Source organism: Andrena cerasifolii, unplaced genomic scaffold (genome assembly GCF_050908995.1).
Source record: "Andrena cerasifolii isolate SP2316 unplaced genomic scaffold, iyAndCera1_principal scaffold1341, whole genome shotgun sequence".
Lineage (NCBI taxonomy): Eukaryota > Metazoa > Arthropoda > Insecta > Hymenoptera > Andrenidae > Andrena > Andrena cerasifolii.
In genome coordinates this window covers 1-24,958 of record NW_027486233.1, presented here as the reverse complement: position 1 = coordinate 24,958, position 24,958 = coordinate 1, and the positions used below count along the sequence as shown (strand labels likewise).

The window sequence follows — 24,958 nt, the reverse complement described above, 5'->3', positions numbered from 1 at the left end:
ATTTATCTCTATTTATACACCTATTTTTCTCTAGATAATTTACCTATTTTTTCTCTATTTATTTTCCTATTTTTCTCTATTTATTTACCTCTTTTGTTTTCTCTATTTATTTACCTATTTTTCTCTAGTTATTTACCTATTTTTTTATTTACCTTTTTTTCTTTGATTTATTTAGCTATTTATCTCTATTTATACACCTATTTTTTCTCTAGATAATATACCTATTTTTTCTCTATTTATTTTCCTATTTTTCTCTATTTATTTACCTCTTTTGTTTTCTCTATTTATTTACCTATTTTTCTGTAGTTATTTACATATTTTTTCCTCTAATTTATTTACCTATTTTTTTATTTACCTTTTTTTCTTTGATTTATTTAGCTATTTAACTCTATTTATATACCTATTTTTTCTCTATATAATTTACCTATTTTTCTCTATTTATTTTCCTATTTTTTCTGTATTTATTTACCTCTTTTGTTTTCTCTACTTATTTACCTATTTTTCTCTGTTTATTTACCTATTTTTCCCTATTTTATTTACCTATTTTTCTCTATTTATTTACCTCTTTTGTTTTCTCTATTTATTTACCTATTTTTCTCTAGATAATTTACCAATTTTTTCTCTATTTATTTACCTATTTTTTCTCTATTCATTAACTGTTTCTATTTATTTACCCCTTTCTTTCTCTAGTTTATACACCTATATTTTCTCTATTTATTTACCTATTTTTCTCTATTTATTTACCTATTGTTTCTCTAGTCATTTACCTATATTTTCTCTCATTTATTTTCCTATTTTTCTCTGTTTATTTACCTATTTTTCCTTTAATTTATTTACGTATTTCTTTATTTACCTTTTTTTCTTTTATTTATGTAGCTATTTATCTATATTTATACACCTATTTCTTCTCTAGATAATTTACCTATTTTTTCTCTAATTTATTTACCTATTTTTTTCTCGAGTTATTTACCTATTTTTTCCTCTAATTTATTTACCTATTTTTTTATTTACCTTTTTTCCCTTGATTTATTTAGCTATTTTTCTCTATTTATACACCTATTTTTTCTCTAGCTTATTTACCTATTTTAATCTATTTATTTGCCTATTTTTTTCTCTATTTTATTTACCTATTTTCTTATGTACTTATTTACCTATTTTTCTCTATTTATTTACCTCTTTTTTCTCTATTTATTTACCTATTTTTTCTCTATATATTTACCAATTTTTCTCTCTCATTTATTTACGTATTTTTCTCTGTTTATTTACCTATTTTTTTCTCTAATTTATTTACCTATTTTTTTATTTACCTTTTTTTCTTTGGTTTATTTACCTATTTTTCTCTATTTATTTACCTATTTTTTCTCCAGATATTTACCTATTTTCTCCTTTAATTTATTTACCTATTGTTTTATTTACCTTTTTTTCTTTGATTTATTTAGCTATTTATCTATATTTATACACCTATTTTTTCTCTATATAATTTACCTATTTTTCTCTATTTATTTGCCTATTTTTTCTCTATTTTATTTACCTATTTTCTTATGTACTTATTTACCTATTTTTCTCTATTTATTTACCTCTTTTTTCTCTATTTATTTACCTATTTTTTCTCTATATATTTACCTATTTTTCTCTCTCATTTATTTACGTATTTTTCTCTGTTTATTTACCTATTTTTTTCTCTAATTTATTTACCTATTTTTTTATTTACCTTTTTTTCTTTGGTTTATTTACCTATTTTTCTCTATTTATTTACCTATTTTTTCTCCAGATATTTACCTATTTTCTCCTTTAATTTATTTACCTATTGTTTTATTTACCTTTTTTTCTTTGATTTATTTAGCTATTTATCTATATTTATACACCTATTTTTTCTCTAGATAATTTACCTATTTTTCTCTATTTATTTCCCTGTTTTTCTCTATTTATTTACCCCTTTTGTTTTCTCTATTTATTTACCTATTTTTTCTCTAGTTATTTACCTCTTTTTTCTGTATTTATTTACGTACTTTGTTTTCTGTACTTCATTACCTATTTTTCTCTATTTGTACACCTATTTTTTCTCTACCTAATTTACCTATTTTTCTGTTTTTATTTACCTATTTTTTTCTCTATTTATTTACCTCTTTTGTTTTCTCTATTTATTTACCTATTTTTCTCTAGATAATTTACCAATTTTTTCTCTATTTATTTACCTATTTTTTCTCTATTCATTAACTGTTTCTATTTATTTACCCCTTTCTTTCTCTAGTTTATACACCTATATTTTCTCTATTTATTTACCTATTTTTCTCTATTTATTTACCTATTGTTTCTCTAGTCATTTACCTATATTTTCTCTCATTTATTTTCCTATTTTTCTCTGTTTATTTACCTATTTTTCCTTTAATTTATTTACGTATTTCTTTATTTACCTTTTTTTCTTTTATTTATGTAGCTATTTATCTATATTTATACACCTATTTCTTCTCTAGATAATTTACCTATTTTTTCTCTAATTTATTTACCTATTTTTTTCTCGAGTTATTTACCTATTTTTTCCTCTAATTTATTTACCTATTTTTTTATTTACCTTTTTTCCCTTGATTTATTTAGCTATTTTTCTCTATTTATACACCTATTTTTTCTCTAGCTTATTTACCTATTTTAATCTATTTAATTGCCTATTTTTTTCTCTATTTTATTTACCTATTTTCTTATGTACTTATTTACCTATTTTTCTCTATTTATTTACCTCTTTTTTCTCTATTTATTTACCTATTTTTTCTCTATATATTTACCTATTTTTCTCTCTCATTTATTTACGTATTTTTCTCTGTTTATTTACCTATTTTTTTTCTCTAATTTATTTACCTATTTTTTTATTTACCTTTTTTTCTTTGGTTTATTTACCTATTTTTCTCTATTTATTTACCTATTTTTTCTCCAGATATTTACCTATTTTCTCCTTTAATTTATTTACCTATTGTTTTATTTACCTTTTTTTCTTTGATTTATTTAGCTATTTATCTATATTTATACACCTATTTTTTCTCTATATAATTTACCTATTTTTCTCTGTTTATTTGCCTATTTTTTCTCTATTTTATTTACCTATTTTCTTATGTACTTATTTACCTATTTATCTCTATTTATTTACCTCTTTTTTCTCTATTTATTTACCTATTTTTTCTCTATATATTTACCTATTTTTCTCTCTCATTTATTTACGTATTTTTCTCTGTTTATTTACCTATTTTTTTCTCTAATTTATTTACCTATTTTTTATTTACCTTTTTTTCTTTGGTTTATTTACCTATTTTTCTCTATTTATTTACCTATTTTTTCTCCAGATATTTACCTATTTTCTCCTTTAATTTATTTACCTATTGTTTTATTTACCTTTTTTTCTTTGATTTATTTAGCTATTTATCTATATTTATACACCTATTTTTTCTCTAGATAATTTACCTATTTTTCTCTATTTATTTCCCTGTTTTTCTCTATTTATTTACCCCTTTTGTTTTCTCTATTTATTTACCTATTTTTTCTCTAGTTATTTACCTCTTTTTTCTGTATTTATTTACGTACTTTGTTTTCTGTACTTCATTACCTATTTTTCTCTATTTGTACACCTATTTTTTCTCTACCTAATTTACCTATTTTTCTGTATTTATTTACCTATTTTTTTCTCTATTTATTTACCTCTTTTGTTTTCTCTATTTATTTACCTATTTTTCTCTAGATAATTTACCAATTTTTTCTCTATTTATTTACCTATTTTTTCTCTATTCATTAACTGTTTCTATTTATTTACCCCTTTCTTTCTCTAGTTTATACACCTATATTTTCTCTATTTATTTACCTATTTTTCTCTATTTATTTACCTATTGTTTCTCTAGTCATTTACCTATATTTTCTCTCATTTATTTTCCTATTTTTCTCTGTTTATTTACCTATTTTTCCTTTAATTTATTTACGTATTTCTTTATTTACCTTTTTTTCTTTTATTTATGTAGCTATTTATCTATATTTATACACCTATTTCTTCTCTAGATAATTTACCTATTTTTTCTCTAATTTATTTACCTATTTTTTTCTCTAGTTTATTTACCTATTTTTTATTTACCTCTTTTTCTTTGATTTATTTAGCTATTTATCTCTATTTATACACCTATTTTTCTCTAGATAATTTACCTATTTTTTCTCTATTTATTTTCCTATTTTTCTCTATTTATTTACCTCTTTTGTTTTCTCTATTTATTTACCTATTTTTCTCTAGTTATTTACCTATTTTTCCTCTAATTTATTTACCTATTTTTTTATTTACCTTTTTTTCTGTGATTTATTTAGCTATTTATCTCTATTTATACACCTATTTTTTCTCTAGATAATTTACCTATTTTTTCTCTATTTATTTTCATATTTTTCTCTATTTATTTACCTCTTTTGTTTTCTCTATTTATTTACCTCTTTTGTTTTCTCTATTTATTTACCTATTTTTCTCTAGTTATTTACCTATTTTTTCCTCTAATTTATTTACCTATTTTTTTATTTACCTTTTTTTCTTTGATTTATTTAGCTATTTATCTCTATTTATACACCTATTTTTTCTCTAGATAATATACCTATTTTTTATATATTTATTTTCCTATTTTTCTCTATTTATTTACCTCTTTTGTTTTCTCTATTTATTTACCTATTTTTCTCTAGTTATTTACCTACTTTTTCCTCTAATTTAATTACCTAGTTTTTTATTTACCTTTTTTTCTTTGATTTATTTAGCTATTTATCTCTATTTATACACCTATTTTTTCTCTAGATAATATACCTATTTTTTCTCTATTTATTTTCCTATTTTTCTCTATTTATTTACCTCTTTTGTTTTCTCTATTTATTTACCTATTTTTCTCTAGTTATTTACCTCTTTTTTCTGTATTTATTTACCTACTTTGTTTTCTGTACTTCATTACCTATTTTTCTCTATTTATACACCCATTTTTTCTCTTGATAATTTACCTATTTTTTCTCTAATTTATTTACCTATTTTTTTCTCTAGTTTATTTAATTATTTTTTTATTTACCTTTTTTTCTTTGATTTATTTAGCTATTTATCTCTATTTATACACCTATTTTTTCTCTAGATAATATACCTATTTTTTATCTATTTATTTTCCTATTTTTCTCTATTTATTTACCTCTTTTGTTTTCTCTATTTATTTACCTATTTTTCTCTAGTTATTTACCTATTTTTTCCTCTAATTTATTTACCTATTTTTTTATTTACCTCTTTTTCTTTGATTTATTTAGCTATTTATCTCTATTTATACACCTATTTTTCTCTAGATAATTTACCTATTTTTTCTCTATTTATTTTCCTATTTTTCTCTATTTATTTACCTCTTTTGTTTTCTCTATTTATTTACCTATTTTTCTCTAGTTATTTACCTATTTTTTCCTCTAATTTATTTAGCTATTTTTTTATTTATCTTTTTTCTTTGATTTATTTAGCTATTTATCTCTATTTATACACCTATTTTTTCTCTATATAATTTACCTATTTTTCTCTATTTATTTGCCTATTTTTTCTCTATTTTATTTACCTATTTTCTTATGTACTTATTTACCTATTTTTCTCTATTTATTTACCTCTTTTGTTTTCTCTATTTATTTACCTATTTTTCTCTAGATAATTTACCTATTTTTTCTCTATTTATTTACCTATTTTTCTCTATTTATTTTCCAATTTTTTCTCTACTCATTAACTTTTTTCTATTTATTTACCGCTTTTTCTCTCTAAATTATACACCTATATTTTCTCTATTTATTTACCTATTTTTCTCTATTTATTTAGCTATTGTTTCTCTAGTTATTTACCTATATTTTCTCTCATTTATTTTCCTATTTCTCTGTTTAGTTACCTATTTTTTCCTCTAATTTATTTACCTATTTTTTTATTTACCTTTTTTCCTTTGGTTTATTTACCTATTTTTCTCTATTTATACACCTATTTTTTCTCTACCTAATTTACCTATTTTTCTGTGTTTATTTACCTATTTTTTTCTCTATTTATTTACTTTTTTTGTTTTCACTATTTATTTACCTATTTTTCTCTAGATAATTTACCTATTTTTTCTCTATTTATACACCCATTTTTCTCTAGATAATATACCTATTTTTTCTCTCTTTATTTTCCTATTTTTCTCTATTTATTTACCTCTTTTGTTTTCTCTATTTATTTACCTATTTTTCTCTAGTTATTTACCTATTTTTTCCTCTAATTTATTTACCTATTTTTTTATTTACCTTTTTTCCCTTGATTTATTTAGCTATTTTTCTCTATTTATACACCTATTTTTTCTCTAGCTTATTTACCTATTTTTTCTCTATTTATTTTCCAATTTTTTCTCTACTCATTAACTTTTTTCTATTTATTTACCGCTTTTTCTCTCTAAATTATACACCTATATTTTCTCTATTTATTTACCTATTTTTCTCTAGATAATTTACCTATTTTTTCTCTATTTATTTACCTATTTTTTCTCTATTCATTAACTTTTTCTATTTATTTACCCCTTTCTTTCTCTAGTTTATACACCTATATTTTCTCTATTTATTTACCTATTTTTCTCTATTTATTTACCTATTGTTTCTCTAGTCATTTACCTATATTTTCTCTCATTTATTTTCCTATTTTTCTCTGTTTATTTACCTATTTTTCCTTTAATTTATTTACGTATTTCTTTATTTACCTTTTTTCTTTTATTTATGTAGCTATTTATCTATATTTATACACCTATTTTTTCTCTAGATAATTTACCTATTTTTTCTCTAATTTATTTACCTATTTTTTTCTCTAGTTTATTTACCTATTTTTTATTTACCTCTTTTTCTTTGATTTATTTAGCTATTTATCTCTATTTATACACCTATTTTTCTCTAGATAATTTACCTATTTTTTCTCTATTTATTTTCCTATTTTTCTCTATTTATTTACCTCTTTTGTTTTCTCTATTTATTTACCTATTTTTCTCTAGTTATTTACCTATTTTTTCCTCTAATTTATTTACCTATTTTTTTATTTACCTTTTTTTCTGTGATTTATTTAGCTATTTATCTCTATTTATACACCTATTTTTTCTCTAGATAATTTACCTATTTTTTCTCTATTTATTTTCATATTTTTCTCTATTTATTTACCTCTTTTGTTTTCTCTATTTATTTACCTCTTTTTTCTCTATTTCTTTACCTATTTTTCTCTAGTTATTTACCTATTTTTTCCTCTAATTTATTTACCTATTTTTTTATTTACCTTTTTTTCTTTGATTTATTTAGCTATTTATCTCTATTTATACACCTATTTTTTCTCTAGATAATATACCTATTTTTTATATATTTATTTTCCTATTTTTCTCTATTTATTTACCTCTTTTGTTTTCTCTATTTATTTACCTATTTTTCTCTAGTTATTACCTATTTTTTCCTCTAATTTAATTACCTAGTTTTTTATTTACCTTTTTTTCTTTGATTTATTTAGCTATTTATCTCTATTTATACACCTATTTTTTCTCTAGATAATATACCTATTTTTTCTCTATTTATTTTCCTATTTTTCTCTATTTATTTACCTCTTTTGTTTTCTCTATTTATTTACCTATTTTTCTCTAGTTATTTACCTATTTTTTCCTCTAATTTATTTACCTATTTTTTATTTACCTTTTTTTCTTTGATTTATTTAGCTATTTATCTCTATTTATACACCTATTTTTTCTCTAGATAATTTACCTATTTTTTCTCTAATTTATTTACCTATTTTTTCTCTAGTTTATTTAATTATTTTTTTATTTACCTTTTTTTCTTTTATTTATTTAGCTATTTATCTCTATTTATACACCTATTTTTTCTCTAGATAATTTACCTATTTTTCTCTATTTATTTACCTATTTTTCTCTATTTATTTACCTCTTTTGTTTTCTCTATTTATTTACCTATTTTTCTCTAGTTATTTACCTATTTTTTCCTCTAATTTATTTACCTATTTTTTTATTTACCTTTTTTTCTTTGATTTATTTAGCTATTTATCTCTACTTATACACCTATTTTTTCTCTAGATAATATACCTATTTTTTCTCTATTTATTTACCTATTTTTCTCTATTTATTTACCTATTGTTTCTCTAGTCATTTACCTATATTTTCTCTCATTTATTTTCCTATTTTTTCTCTGTTTATTTACCTATTTTTCCTTTAATTTATTTACGTATTTTTTTATTTACCTTTTTTTCTTTGATTTATGTAGCTATTTATCTATATTTATACACCTATTTTTCTCTAGATAATTTACCTATTTTTTCTCGAATTTATTTACCTATTTTTTCCTCTAATTTATTTACCTATTTTTTTATTTACCTTTTTTTCTTTGATTTATTTAGCTATTTATCTATATTTATACACCTATTTTTTCTCTAGATAATTTACCTATTTTTTCTCTATTTATTTTCCTATTTTTCTCTATTTATTTACCTCTTTTGTTTTCTCCATTTATTTACCTATTTTTCTCTAGTTATTTACCTATTTTTTCCTCTAATTTATTTACCTATTTTTTTATTTACCTTTTTTTCTTTGATTTATTTAGCTATTTATCTCTATTTATACACCTATTTTTTCTCTAGATAATTTACCTACTTTTTCTCTATTTATTTTCCTATTTTTCTCTATTTATTTACCTCTTTTGTTTTCTCTATTTATTTACCCATTTTTCTCTAGTTATTTACCTATTTTTTCCTCTAATTTATTTACCTATTTTTTTATTTACCTTTTTTTCTTTGATTTAATTAGCTATTTATCTCTATTTATACACCTATTTTTTCTCTAGATAATTTACCTATTTTTTCTCTATTTATTTTCCTATTTTTCTCTATTTATTTACCTCTTTTGTTTTCTCTATTTATTTACCTATTTTTCTCTAGTTATTTACCTATTTTTTCCTCTAATTTATTTACCTATTTTTTTATTTACCTTTTTTTCTTTGATTTATTTAGCTATTTATTTCTATTTATACACCTATTTTTTCTCTAGATAATATACCTATTTTTTCTCTATTTATTTTCCTATTTTTCTCTATTTATTTACCTCTTTTGTTTTCTCTATTTATTTACCTATTTTTCTCTAGTTATTTACCTATTTTTTCCTCTAATTTATTGACTTATTTTTTTATTTACCTTTTTTTCTTTGTTTTATTTAGCTATTTATCTCTATTTATACACCTATTTTATCTCTATATAATTTACCTATTTTTCTCTATTTATTTTCCTATTTTTTCTCTATTTATTTACCTCTTTTGTTTTCTCTACTTATTTACCTATTTTTCTCTGTTTATTTACCTATTTTTCCCTATTTTATTAACCTAATTTTCTCTATTTATTTACCTATTTTTCTCTATTTAGTTACCAATTTTTTCTCTAGTTATTTACGCATTTTTCTTTCTCATTTATTTACCTATATTTTCCTCTAATTTCATTACATATTTTTTTATTTACCTTTTTTTCTTTGATTTATTTAGCTATTTATCTCTATTTATACACCTATTTTATCTCCAGATAATTTACCTATTTTTTCTCTATTTATTTTACTATTTTTTCTCTATTTGTTTACCTCTTTTGTTTTCTCTACTTATTTACCTATTTTTCTCTGTTTATTTACCTATTTTTCCCTATTTAATTTACCTATTTTTTCTCTTTTTATTTACCTATTTTTCTCTATTTATTTACCTATTTTTTCTCTAGATATTTACCTATTTTTCTCTCATTTATTTACCTATTTTTTCTCTGTTTATTTACCTATTTTTTCCTTTAATTTCTTTACCTATTGTTTTATTTACCTTTTTTTCTTTGATTTATTTAGCTATTTATCTGTATTTATACACCTATTTTTTCTCTAGATAATTTACCTATTTTTTCTCTATTTATTTTCCTATTTTTCTCTATTTATTTACCTCTTTTGTTTTCTCTATTTATTTACCTATTTTTCTCTAGTTATTTACCTATTTTTTCCTCTAATTTATTTACCTATTTTTTTATTTACCTTTTTTTCTTTGATTTATTTAGCTATTTATCTCTATTTATACACGTATTTTTTCTCTAGATAATATACCTATTTTTTCTCTATTTATTTTCCTATTTTTCTCTATTTATTTACCTCTTTTGTTTTCTCTATTTATTTACTTATTTTTCTCTAGTTATTTACCTATTTTTTCCTCTAATTTATTTACTTATTTTTTTTTACCTTCTTTTCTTTGATTTATTTAGCTATTTATCTCTATTTATACACCTATTTTTTCTCTATATAATTTACCTATTTTTCTCTATTTATTTTCCTATTTTTCCTCTAATTTATTTACCTATTGTTTTATTTACCTTTTTTTCTTTGATTTATTTAGCTATTTATCTATATTTATACACCTATTTTTTCTCTAGATAATTTACCTACTTTTCTCTATTTATTTCCCTATTGTTTCTCTAGTCATTTACCTATATTTTCTCTCATTTATTTTCCTAATTTTTCTCTGCTTATTTACCTATTTTTCCTTTAATTTATTTACCTATTTTTTTATTTTCCTTTTTTTCTTTGATTTATGTAGCTATTTATCTATATTTATACACCTATTTTTTCTCTAGATAATTTACCTATTTTTTCTCTAATTTATTTACCTACTTTTTTCTCTAGTTTATTTACCTTTTTTTCTTTGATTTATTTAGCTATTTATCTGTATTTATACACCTATTTTTCTCTAGATAATTTACCTATTTTTTCTCTATTTATTTTCCTATTTTTCTCTATTTATTTACCTCTTTTGTTTTCTCTATTTATTTACCTATTTTTCTCTAGTTATTTACCTATTTTTTCCTCTAATTTATTTACCTATTTTTTTATTTACCTTTTTTTCTTTGATTTATTTAGCTATTTATCTCTATTTATACACCTATTTTTTCTCTAGATAATTTACCTATTTTTTCTCTATTTATTTTCCTATTTTTCTCTATTTATTTACCTCTTTTGTTTTTTCTGTTTATTTACCTATTTTTCTCTAGTTATTTACCTATTTTTTCCTCTAATTTATTTACCTATTTTTTTATTTACCTTTTTTTCTTTGATTTATTTAGCTATTTATCTGTATTTATACACCTATTTTTTCTCTAGATAATTTACCTATTTTTTCTCTATTTATTTTGCTATTTTTCTCTATTTATTTACCTCTTTTGTTTTCTCTATTTATTTACCTATTTTTCTCTAGTTATTTACCTATTTTTTCCTCTAATTTATTTACCTATTTTTTTATTTACCTTTTTTTCTTTGATTTATTTAGCTGTTTATCACTATTTATACACCTTTTTTTTCTCTAGATAATATACCTATTTTTTCTCTATTTATTTTCCTATTTTTCTCTATTTATTTACCTCTTTTGTTTTCTCTATTTATTTACCTATTTTTCTCTAGTTATTTACCTATTTTTTCCTCTAATTTATTTACTTATTTTTTTATTTACCTTTTTTTCATTGATTTATTTAGCTATTTATCTCTATTTATACACCTATTTTATCTCCAGATAATTTACCTATTTTTTCTCTATTTATTTTACTATTTTTTCTCTATTTATTTACCTCGTTTGTTTTCTCTATTTATTTACCTCGTTTGTTTTCTCTATTTATTTACCTATTTTTCTCTAGTTATTTACCTATTTTTTCCTCTAATTTATTTACCTATTTTTTTATTTACCTTTTTTTCTTTGATTTATTTAGCTATTTATCTATATTTATACACCTATTTTTTCTCTAGATAATTTACCTACTTTTCTCTATTTATTTCCCTATTGTTTCTCTAGTCATTTACCTATATTTTCTCTCATTTATTTTCCTATTTTTCTCTGCTTATTTACCTATTTTTCCTTTAATTTATTTACCTATTTTTTTATTTTCCTTTTTTTCTTTGATTTATGTAGCTATTTATCTATATTTATACACCTATTTTTTCTCTAGATAATTTACCTATTTTTTCTCTAATTTATTTACCTATTGTTTTCTCTAGTTTATTTACCTATTTTTTTATTTACCTTTTTTTCTTTGATTTATTTAGCTATTTATCTGTATTTATACACCTATTTTTTCTCTAGATAATTTACCTATTTTTTCTCTATTTATTTTGCTATTTTTCTCTATTTATTTACCTCTTTTGTTTTCTCTATTTATTTACCTATTTTTCTCTAGTTATTTACCTATTTTTTCCTCTAATTTATTTACCTATTTTTTTATTTACCTTTTTTTCTTTGATTTATTTAGCTGTTTATCACTATTTATACACCTTTTTTTTCTCTAGATAATATACCTATTTTTTCTCTATTTATTTTCCTATTTTTCTCTATTTATTTACCTCTTTTGTTTTCTCTATTTATTTACCTATTTTTCTCTAGTTATTTACCTATTTTTTCCTCTAATTTATTTACTTATTTTTTTATTTACCTTTTTTTCTTTGATTTATTTAGCTATTTATCTCTATTTATACACCTATTTTATCTCCAGATAATTTACCTATTTTTTCTCTATTTATTTTACTATTTTTTCTCTATTTATTTACCTCGTTTGTTTTCTCTATTTATTTACCTATTTTTCTCTAGTTATTTACCTATTTTTTCCTCTAATTTATTTACCTATTTTTTTATTTACCTTTTTTTCTTTGATTTATTTAGCTATTTATCTATATTTATACACCTATTTTTTCTCTAGATAATTTACCTATTTTTCTCTATTTATTTCCCTTTTGTTTCTCTAGTCATTTACCTATATTTTCTCTCATTTATTTTCCTATTTTTCTCTGTTTATTTACCTATTTTTTCCTCTAATTTATTTACCTATTGTTTTATTTACCTTTTTTTCTTTGATTTATTTAGCTATTTATCTATATTTATACACCTATTTTTTCTCTAGATAATTTACCTACTTTTCTCTATTTATTTCCCTATTGTTTCTCTAGTCATTTACCTATATTTTCTCTCATTTATTTTCCTATTTTTCTCTGCTTATTTACCTATTTTTCCTTTAATTTATTTACCTATTTTTTTATTTTCCTTTTTTTCTTTGATTTATGTAGCTATTTATCTATATTTATACACCTATTTTTTCTCTAGATAATTTACCTATTTTTTCTCTAATTTATTTACCTATTTTTTTCTCTAGTTTATTTACCTATTTTTTTATTTACCTTTTTTTCTTTGATTTATTTAGCTATTTATCTGTATTTATACACCTATTTTTTCTCTAGATAATTTACCTATTTTTTCTCTATTTATTTTCCTATTTTTCTCTATTTATTTACCTCTTTTGTTTTCTCTATTTATTTACCTATTTTTCTCTAGTTATTTACCTATTTTTTCCTCTAATTTATTTACCTATTTTTTTATTTACCTTTTTTTCTTTGATTTATTTAGCTATTTATCTCTATTTATACACCTATTTTTTCTCTAGATAATTTACCTATTTTTTCTCTATTTATTTTCCTATTTTTCTCTATTTATTTACCTCTTTTGTTTTTTCTGTTTATTTACCTATTTTTCTCTAGTTATTTACCTATTTTTTCCTCTAATTTATTTACCTATTTTTTTATTTACCTTTTTTTCTTTGATTTATTTAGCTATTTATCTGTATTTATACACCTATTTTTTCTCCAGATAATTTACCCATTTTTTCTCTATTTATTTTCCTATTTTTCTCTATTTATTTACCTCTTTTGTTTTCTCTATTTATTTACCTATTTTTCTCTTGTTATTTACCTATTTTTTCCTCTAATTTATTTACCTATTTTTTTATTTACCTTTTTTTCTTTGATTTATTTAGCTATTTATCTCTATTTATACACCTATTTTTTCTCTAGATAATATACCTATTTTTTCTCTATTTATTTTCCTATTTTTCTCTATTTATTTACCTCTTTTGTTTTCTCTATTTATTTACCTATTTTTCTCTAGTTACTTACCTATTTTTTCTCTATATATTTACCTATTTTTTTCTCTAATTTATTTACCTATTTTTTTCTCTAGTTTATTTACCTATTTTTTCATTTACCTTTTTTTCTTTGATTTATTTAGCTATTTATCTGTATTTATACACCTATTTTTTCTCTAGATAATTTACCTATTTTTTCTCTATTTATTTTCCTATTTTTCTCTATTTATTTACCTCTTTTGTTTTCTCTATTTATTTACCTATTTTTCTCTAGTTATTTACCTATTTTTTCCTCTAATTTATTTACCTATTGTTTTATTTACCTTTTTTTCTTTGATTTATTTAGCTATTTATCTATATTTATACACCTATTTTTTCTCTAGATAATTTACCTACTTTTCTCTATTTATTTCCTTATTGTTTCTCTAGTCATTTACCTATATTTTCTCTCATTTATTTTCCTAATTTTTCTCTGCTTATTTACCTATTTTTCCTTTAATTTATTTACCTATTTTTTTATTTTCCTTTTTTTCTTTGATTTATGTAGCTATTTATCTATATTTATACACCTATTTTTTCTCTAGATAATTTACCTATTTTTCCTCTAATTTACTTACCTATTTTTTTATTTACCTTTTTTTCTTTGATTTATTTAGCTGTTTATCACTATTTATACACCTTTTTTTTCTCTAGATAATATACCTATTTTTTCTCTATTTATTTTCCTATTTTTCTCTATTTATTTACCTCTTTTGTTTTCTCTATTTATTTACCTATTTTTCTCTAGTTATTTACCTATTTTTTCCTCTAATTTATTTACTTATTTTTTTATTTACCTTTTTTTCTTTGATTTATTTAGCTATTTATCTCTATTTATACACCTATTTTATCTCCAGATAATTTACCTATTTTTTCTCTATTTATTTTACTATTTTTTCTCTATTTATTTACCTCGTTTGTTTTCTCTATTTATTTACCTATTTTTCTCTAGTTATTTACCTATTTTTTCCTCTAATTTATTTACCTATTTTTTTATTTACCTTTTTTTCTTTGATTTATTTAGCTATTTATCTATATTTATACACCTATTTTTTCTCTAGATAATTTACCTATTTTTCTCTATTTATTTCCCTTTTGTTTCTCTAGTCATTTACCTATATTTTCTCTCATTTATTTTCCTATTTTTCTCTGTTTATTTACCTATTTTTTCCTCTAATTTATTTACCTATTGTTTTATTTACCTTTTTTTCTTTGATTTATTTAGCTATTTATCTATATTTATACACCTATTTTTTCTCTAGATAATTTACCTACTTTTCTCTATTTATTTCCCTATTGTTTCTCTAGTCATTTACCTATATTTTCTCTCATTTATTTTCCTATTTTTCTCTGCTTATTTACCTATTTTTCCTTTAATTTATTTACCTATTTTTTTATTTTCCTTTTTTTCTTTGATTTATGTAGCTATTTATCTATATTTATACACCTATTTTTTCTCTAGATAATTTACCTATTTTTTCTCTAATTTATTTACCTATTTTTTTCTCTAGTTTATTTACCTATTTTTTTATTTACCTTTTTTTCTTTGATTTATTTAGCTATTTATCTGTATTTATACACCTATTTTTTCTCTAGATAATTTACCTATTTTTTCTCTATTTATTTTCCTATTTTTCTCTATTTATTTACCTCTTTTGTTTTCTCTATTTATTTACCTATTTTTCTCTAGTTATTTACCTATTTTTTCCTCTAATTTATTTACCTATTTTTTTATTTACCTTTTTTTCTTTGATTTATTTAGCTATTTATCTCTATTTATACACCTATTTTTTCTCTAGATAATTTACCTATTTTTTCTCTATTTATTTTCCTATTTTTCTCTATTTATTTACCTCTTTTGTTTTTTCTGTTTATTTACCTATTTTTCTCTAGTTATTTACCTATTTTTTCCTCTAATTTATTTACCTATTTTTTTATTTACCTTTTTTTCTTTGATTTATTTAGCTATTTATCTGTATTTATACACCTATTTTTTCTCCAGATAATTTACCCATTTTTTCTCTATTTATTTTCCTATTTTTCTCTATTTATTTACCTCTTTTGTTTTCTCTATTTATTTACCTATTTTTCTCTTGTTATTTACCTATTTTTTCCTCTAATTTATTTACCTATTTTTTTATTTACCTTTTTTTCTTTGATTTATTTAGCTATTTATCTCTATTTATACACCTATTTTTTCTCTAGATAATATACCTATTTTTTCTCTATTTATTTTCCTATTTTTCTCTATTTATTTACCTCTTTTGTTTTCTCTATTTATTTACCTATTTTTCTCTAGTTACTTACCTATTTTTTCTCTATATATTTACCTATTTTTCTCTCTCATTTATTTACGTATTTTTCTCTGTTTATTTACCTACTTTTTCCTCTAATTTATTTACCTATTGTTTTATTTACCTTTTTTTCTTTGATTTAATTAGCTATTTATCTCTATTTATACACCTATTTTTTCTCCAGATAATTTACCCATTTTTTCTCTATTTATTTTCCTATTTTTTCTCTATTTGTTTACCTCATTTGTTTTCTCTACTTATTTACCTATTTTTCTCTGTTTATTTACCTATTTTTCCCTATTTTATTTACCTATTTTTTCTCTATTTATTTACCTCTTTTGTTTTCTCTATTTATTTACCTTTTTTTCTCTAGTTATTTACCTCTTTTTTTCTGTATTTATTTACCTACTTTGTTTTCTCTACTTCAGAACCTATTTTCTCTATTTATTTGCCTATTTTTTTCTCTAAATTATTTACCTATTTTTCTCTATTTATTTCCCTATTGTTTCTCTAGTCATTTACCTATATTTTATCTCATTTATTTTCCTATTTTTCTCTGTTTATTTACCTATTTTTCCTTTAATTTATTTACCTATTTTTTTATTTTCCTTTTTTTCTTTGATTTATGTAGCTATTTATCTATATTTATACACCTATTTTTTCTCTAGATAATTTACCTATTTTTTCTCTAATTTATTTACCTATTTTTTTCTCTAGTTTATTTACCTATTTTTTATTTACCTTTTTTTCTTTGATTTAATTAGCTATTTATCTCTATTTATACACCTATTTTTTCTCCAGATAATTTACCTATTTTTCTCTATTTATTTTCCTATTTTTTCTCTATTTGTTTACCTCATTTGTTTTCTCTACTTATTTACCTATTTTTCTCTGTTTATTTACCTATTTTCCCCTATTTTATTTACCTATTTTTTCTCTATTTATTTACCTCTTTTGTTTTCTCTATTTATTTACCTTTTTTTCACTAGTTATTTACCTCTTTTTCTGTATTTATTTACCTACTTTGTTTTCTCTACTTCATTACCTATTTTTCTCTATATATTTACCTATTTTTCTCTCTCATTTATTTACCTATTTTTTCTCTAATTTATTTACCTATTTTTTTCTCTAGTTTATTTACCTTTTTTCTTTGATTTAATTAGCTATTTATCTCTATATATACACCTATTTTTTCTCTAGATAATTTACCTATTTTTCTCTATTTATTTCCCTATTGTTTCTCTAGTCATTTACCTATATTTTCTCTCATTTATTTTCCTATTTTTCTCTGTTTATTTACCTATTTTTTCCTCTAATTTATTTACCTATTGTTTTATTTACCCTTTTTTCTTTGATTTATTTAGCTATTTATCTATATTTATACACCTATTTTTTCTCTAGATAATTTACCTACTTTTCTCTATTTATTTCCCTATTGTTTCTCTAGTCATTTACCTATATTTTCTCTCATTTATTTTCCTATTTTTCTCTGCTTATTTACCTATTTTTCCTTTAATTTATTTACCTATTTTTTTATTTTCCTTTTTTTCTTTGATTTATGTAGCTATTTATCTATATTTATACACCTATTTTTTCTCTAGATAATATACCTATTTTTTCTCTAATTTATTTACCTATTTTTTTCTCTAGTTTATTTACCTATTTTTTTATTTACCTTTTTTTCTTTGATTTATTTAGCTATTTATCTGTATTTATACACCTATTCTTTCTCTAGATAATTTACCTATTTTTTCTCTATTTATTTTCCTATTTTTCTCTATTTATTTACCTCTTTTGTTTTCTCTATTTATTTACCTATTTTTCTCTAGTTATTTACCTATTTTTTCCTCTAATTTATTTACCTATTTTTTTATTTACCTTTTTTTCTTTGATTTATTTAGCTATTTATCTATATTTATACACCTATTTTTTCTCTAGATAATTTACCTATTTTTCTCTATTTATTTCCCTATTGTTTCTCTAGTCATTTACCTATATTTTCTCTCATTTATTTTCCTATTTTTCTCTGTTTATTTACCTATTTTTTCCTCTAATTTATTTACCTATTGTTTTATTTACCTTTTTTTCTTTGATTTATTTAGCTATTTATCTATATTTATACACCTATTTTTTCTCTAGATAATTTACCTACTTTTCTCTATTTATTTCCTTATTGTTTCTCTAGTCATTTACCTATATTTTCTCTCATTTATTTTCCTAATTTTTCTCTGCTTATTTACCTATTTTTCCTTTAATTTATTTACCTATTTTTTTATTTTCCTTTTTTTCTTTGATGTATGTAGCTATTTATCTATATTTATACACCTATTTTTTCTCTAGATAATTTACCTATTTTTTCTCTAATTTATTTACCTATTTTTTTCTCTAGTTTATTTACCTTTTTTTCTTTGATTTATTTAGCTATTTATCTGTATTTATACACCTATTTTTCTCTAGATAATTTACCTATTTTTTCTCTATTTATTTTCCTATTTTTCTCTATTTATTTACCTCTTTTGTTTTCTCTATTTATTTACCTATTTTTCTCTAGTTATTTACCTATTTTTTCCTCTAATTTATTTACCTATTTTTTTATTTACCTTTTTTTCTTTGATTTATTTAGCTATTTATCTCTATTTATACACCTATTTTTTCTCTAGATAATTTACCTATTTTTTCTCTATTTATTTTCCTATTTTTCTCTATTTATTTACCTCTTTTGTTTTTTCTGTTTATTTACCTATTTTTCTCTAGTTATTTACCTATTTTTTCCTCTAATTTATTTACCTATTTTTTTATTTACCTTTTTTTCTTTGATTTATTTAGCTATTTATCTGTATTTATACACCTATTTTTTCTCTAGATAATTTACCTATTTTTTCTCTATTTATTTTGCTATTTTTCTCTATTTATTTACCTCTTTTGTTTTCTCTATTTATTTACCTATTTTTCTCTAGTTATTTACCTATTTTTTCCTCTAATTTATTTACCTATTTTTTTATTTACCTTTTTTTCTTTGATTTATTTAGCTGTTTATCACTATTTATACACCTTTTTTTTCTCTAGATAATATACCTATTTTTTCTCTATTTATTTTCCTATTTTTCTCTATTTATTTACCTCTTTTGTTTTCTCTATTTATTTACCTATTTTTCTCTAGTTATTTACCTATTTTTTCCTCTAATTTATTTACTTATTTTTTTATTTACCTTTTTTTCTTTGATTTATTTAGCTATTTATCTCTATTTATACACCTATTTTATCTCCAGATAATTTACCTATTTTTTCTCTATTTATTTTACTATTTTTTCTCTATTTATTTACCTCGTTTGTTTTCTCTATTTATTTACCTCGTTTGTTTTCTCTATTTATTTACCTATTTTTCTCTAGTTATTTACCTATTTTTTCCTCTAATTTATTTACCTATTTTTTTATTTACCTTTTTTTCTTTGATTTATTTAGCTATTTATCTATATTTATACACCTATTTTTTCTCTAGATAATTTACCTATTTTTCTCTATTTATTTCCCTTTTGTTTCTCTAGTCATTTACCTATATTTTCTCTCATTTATTTTCCTATTTTTCTCTGTTTATTTACCTATTTTTTCCTCTAATTTATTTACCTATTGTTTTATTTACCTTTTTTTCTTTGATTTATTTAGCTATTTATCTATATTTATACACCTATTTTTTCTCTAGATAATTTACCTACTTTTCTCTATTTATTTCCCTATTGTTTCTCTAGTCATTTACCTATATTTTCTCTCATTTATTTTCCTATTTTTCTCTGCTTATTTACCTATTTTTCCTTTAATTTATTTACCTATTTTTTTATTTTCCTTTTTTTCTTTGATTTATGTAGCTATTTATCTATATTTATACACCTATTTTTTCTCTAGATAATTTACCTATTTTTTCTCTAATTTATTTACCTATTTTTTTCTCTAGTTTATTTACCTATTTTTTTATTTACCTTTTTTTCTTTGATTTATTTAGCTATTTATCTGTATTTATACACCTATTTTTTCTCTAGATAATTTACCTATTTTTTCTCTATTTATTTTGCTATTTTTCTCTATTTATTTACCTCTTTTGTTTTCTCTATTTATTTACCTATTTTTCTCTAGTTATTTACCTATTTTTTCCTCTAATTTATTTACCTATTTTTTTATTTACCTTTTTTTCTTTGATTTATTTAGCTGTTTATCACTATTTATACACCTTTTTTTCTCTAGATAATATACCTATTTTTTCTCTATTTATTTTCCTATTTTTCTCTATTTATTTACCTCTTTTGTTTTCTCTATTTATTTACCTATTTTTCTCTAGTTATTTACCTATTTTTTCCTCTAATTTATTTACTTATTTTTTTATTTACCTTTTTTTCTTTGATTTATTTAGCTATTTATCTCTATTTATACACCTATTTTATCTCCAGATAATTTACCTATTTTTTCTCTATTTATTTTACTATTTTTTCTCTATTTATTTACCTCGTTTGTTTTCTCTATTTATTTACCTCGTTTGTTTTCTCTATTTATTTACCTATTTTTCTCTAGTTATTTACCTATTTTTTCCTCTAATTTATTTACCTATTTTTTTATTTACCTTTTTTTCTTTGATTTATTTAGCTATTTATCTATATTTATACACCTATTTTTTCTCTAGATAATTTACCTATTTTTCTCTATTTATTTCCCTTTTGTTTCTCTAGTCATTTACCTATATTTTCTCTCATTTATTTTCCTATTTTTCTCTGTTTATTTACCTATTTTTTCCTCTAATTTATTTACCTATTGTTTTATTTACCTTTTTTTCTTTGATTTATTTAGCTATTTATCTATATTTATACACCTATTTTTTCTCTAGATAATTTACCTACTTTTCTCTATTTATTTCCCTATTGTTTCTCTAGTCATTTACCTATATTTTCTCTCATTTATTTTCCTATTTTTTCTCTGCTTATTTACCTATTTTTCCTTTAATTTATTTACCTATTTTTTTATTTTCCTTTTTTTCTTTGATTTATGTAGCTATTTATCTATATTTATACACCTATTTTTTCTCTAGATAATTTACCTATTTTTTCTCTAATTTATTTACCTATTTTTTTCTCTAGTTTATTTACCTATTTTTTTATTTACCTTTTTTTCTTTGATTTATTTAGCTATTTATCTGTATTTATACACCTATTTTTTCTCTAGATAATTTACCTATTTTTTCTCTATTTATTTTCCTATTTTTCTCTATTTATTTACCTCTTTTGTTTTCTCTATTTATTTACCTATTTTTCTCTAGTTATTTACCTATTTTTTCCTCTAATTTATTTACCTATTTTTTTATTTACCTTTTTTTCTTTGATTTATTTAGCTATTTATCTCTATTTATACACCTATTTTTTCTCTAGATAATTTACCTATTTTTTCTCTATTTATTTTCCTATTTTTCTCTATTTATTTACCTCTTTTGTTTTTTCTGTTTATTTACCTATTTTTCTCTAGTTATTTACCTATTTTTTCCTCTAATTTATTTACCTATTTTTTTATTTACCTTTTTTTCTTTGATTTATTTAGCTATTTATCTGTATTTATACACCTATTTTTTCTCCAGATAATTTACCCATTTTTCTCTATTTATTTTCCTATTTTTCTCTATTTATTTACCTCTTTTGTTTTCTCTATTTATTTACCTATTTTTCTCTTGTTATTTACCTATTTTTTCCTCTAATTTATTTACCTATTTTTTTATTTACCTTTTTTTCTTTGATTTATTTAGCTATTTATCTCTATTTATACACCTATTTTTTCTCTAGATAATATACCTATTTTTTCTCTATTTATTTTCCTATTTTTCTCTATTTATTTACCTCTTTTGTTTTCTCTATTTATTTACCTATTTTTCTCTAGTTACTTACCTATTTTTTCTCTATATATTTACCTATTTTTCTCTCTCATTTATTTACGTATTTTTCTCTGTTTATTTACCTACTTTTTCCTCTAATTTATTTACCTATTGTTTTATTTACCTTTTTTTCTTTGATTTAATTAGCTATTTATCTCTATTTATACACCTATTTTTTCTCCAGATAATTTACCCATTTTTTTCTCTATTTATTTTCCTATTTTTTCTCTATTTGTTTACCTCATTTGTTTTCTCTACTTATTTACCTATTTTTCTCTGTTTATTTACCTATTTTTCCCTATTTTATTTACCTATTTTTTCTCTATTTATTTACCTCTTTTGTTTTCTCTATTTATATACCTTTTTTTCTCTAGTTATTTACCTCTTTTTTTCTGTATTTATTTACCTACTTTGTTTTCTCTACTTCAGAACCTATTTTTCTCTATTTATTTGCCTATTTTTTTCTCTAAATTATTTACCTATTTTTCTCTATTTATTTCCCTATTGTTTCTCTAGTCATTTACCTATATTTTATCTCATTTATTTTCCTATTTTTCTCTGTTTATTTACCTATTTTTCCTTTAATTTATTTACCTATTTTTTTATTTTCCTTTTTTTCTTTGATTTATGTAGCTATTTATCTATATTTATACACCTATTTTTTCTCTAGATAATTTACCTATTTTTTCTCTAATTTATTTACCTATTTTTTTCTCTAGTTTATTTACCTATTTTTTATTTACCTTTTTTTCTTTGATTTAATTAGCTATTTATCTCTATTTATACACCTATTTTTTCTCCAGATAATTTACCTATTTTTCTCTATTTATTTTCCTATTTTGTCTCTATTTGTTTACCTCATTTGTTTTCTCTACTTATTTACCTATTTTTCTCTGTTTATTTACCTATTTTCCCCTATTTTATTTACCTATTTTTTCTCTATTTATTTACCTCTTTTGTTTTCTCTATTTATTTACCTTTTTTTCACTAGTTATTTACCTCTTTTTCTGTATTTATTTACCTACTTTGTTTTCTCTACTTCATTACCTATTTTTCTCTATATATTTACCTATTTTTCTCTCTCATTTATTTACCTATTTTTTCTCTAATTTATTTACCTATTTTTTTCTCTAGTTTATTTACCTTTTTTTCTTTGATTTAATTAGCTATTTATCTCTATATATACACCTATTTTTTCTCTAGATAATTTACCTATTTTTCTCTATTTATTTCCCTATTGTTTCTCTAGTCATTTACCTATATTTTCTCTCATTTATTTTCCTATTTTTCTCTGTTTATTTACCTATTTTTTCCTCTAATTTATTTACCTATTGTTTTATTTACCCTTTTTTCTTTGATTTATTTAGCTATTTATCTATATTTATACACCTATTTTTTCTCTAGATAATTTACCTACTTTTCTCTATTTATTTCCCTATTGTTTCTCTAGTCATTTACCTATATTTTCTCTCATTTATTTTCCTATTTTTCTCTGCTTATTTACCTATTTTTCCTTTAATTTATTTACCTATTTTTTTATTTTCCTTTTTTTCTTTGATTTATGTAGCTATTTATCTATATTTATACACCTATTTTTTCTCTAGATAATATACCTATTTTTTCTCTAATTTATTTACCTATTTTTTTCTCTAGTTTATTTACCTATTTTTTTATTTACCTTTTTTTCTTTGATTTATTTAGCTATTTATCTGTATTTATACACCTATTTTTTCTCTAGATAATTTACCTATTTTTTCTCTATTTATTTTCCTATTTTTCTCTATTTATTTACCTCTTTTGTTTTCTCTATTTATTTGCCTATTTTTCTCTAGTTATTTACCTATTTTTTCCTCTAATTTATTTACCTATTTTTTTATTTACCTTTTTTTCTTTGATTTATTTAGCTATTTATCTATATTTATACACCTATTTTTTCTCTAGATAATTTACCTATTTTTCTCTATTTATTTCCCTATTGTTTCTCTAGTCATTTACCTATATTTTCTCTCATTTATTTTCCTATTTTTCTCTGTTTATTTACCTATTTTTTCCTCTAATTTATTTACCTATTGTTTTATTTACCTTTTTTTCTTTGATTTATTTAGCTATTTATCTATATTTATACACCTATTTTTTCTCTAGATAATTTACCTACTTTTCTCTATTTATTTCCCTATTGTTTCTCTAGTCATTTACCTATATTTTCTCTCATTTATTTTCCTAATTTTTCTCTGCTTATTTACCTATTTTTCCTTTAATTTATTTACCTATTTTTTTATTTTCCTTTTTTTCTTTGATTTATGTAGCTATTTATCTATATTTATACACCTATTTTTTCTCTAGATAATTTACCTATTTTTTCTCTAATTTATTTACCTATTTTTTTCTCTAGTTTATTTACCTTTTTTTCTTTGATTTATTTAGCTATTTATCTGTATTTATACACCTATTTTTCTCTAGATAATTTACCTATTTCTTCTCTATTTATTTTCCTATTTTTCTCTATTTATTTACCTCTTTTGTTTTCTCTATTTATTTACCTATTTTTCTCTAGTTATTTACCTATTTTTTCCTCTAATTTATTTACCTATTTTTTTATTTACCTTTTTTTCTTTGATTTATTTAGCTATTTATCTGTATTTATACACCTATTTTTTCTCTAGATAATTTACCTATTTTTTCTCTATTTTTTTACCTCTTTTGTTTTCTCTATTTATTTACCTATTTTTTCTCTGTTTATTTAACTATTTT

General features: G+C 20.5%; 2 long non-coding RNA genes across 3 annotated transcripts; both read right to left on the bottom strand.

The window, feature by feature from the left end:
• Positions 1–69: 69 nt before the first annotated feature.
• LOC143378224 (uncharacterized) lies at positions 70–17,943 on the bottom strand. Of its 2 annotated transcripts, XR_013087835.1 has the most exons (4): positions 16,639–17,943; positions 7,206–7,967; positions 971–4,475; positions 70–136 (listed from the first exon to the last, which is right to left on the bottom strand). It is a non-coding gene; the product is annotated as an uncharacterized LOC143378224 (long non-coding RNA). The 2 variants fall into 2 exon arrangements; XR_013087834.1 differs by lacking the exon at positions 70–136 and having other exon boundaries at positions 773–4,475.
• A 1,447-nt stretch (positions 17,944–19,390) lies between these two features.
• LOC143378225 (uncharacterized) lies at positions 19,391–23,772 on the bottom strand. The gene is made up of 3 exons (XR_013087836.1): positions 23,712–23,772; positions 23,351–23,510; positions 19,391–22,935 (listed from the first exon to the last, which is right to left on the bottom strand). It is a non-coding gene; the product is annotated as an uncharacterized LOC143378225 (long non-coding RNA).
• Between the last annotated feature and the right edge of the window lie 1,186 nt (positions 23,773–24,958).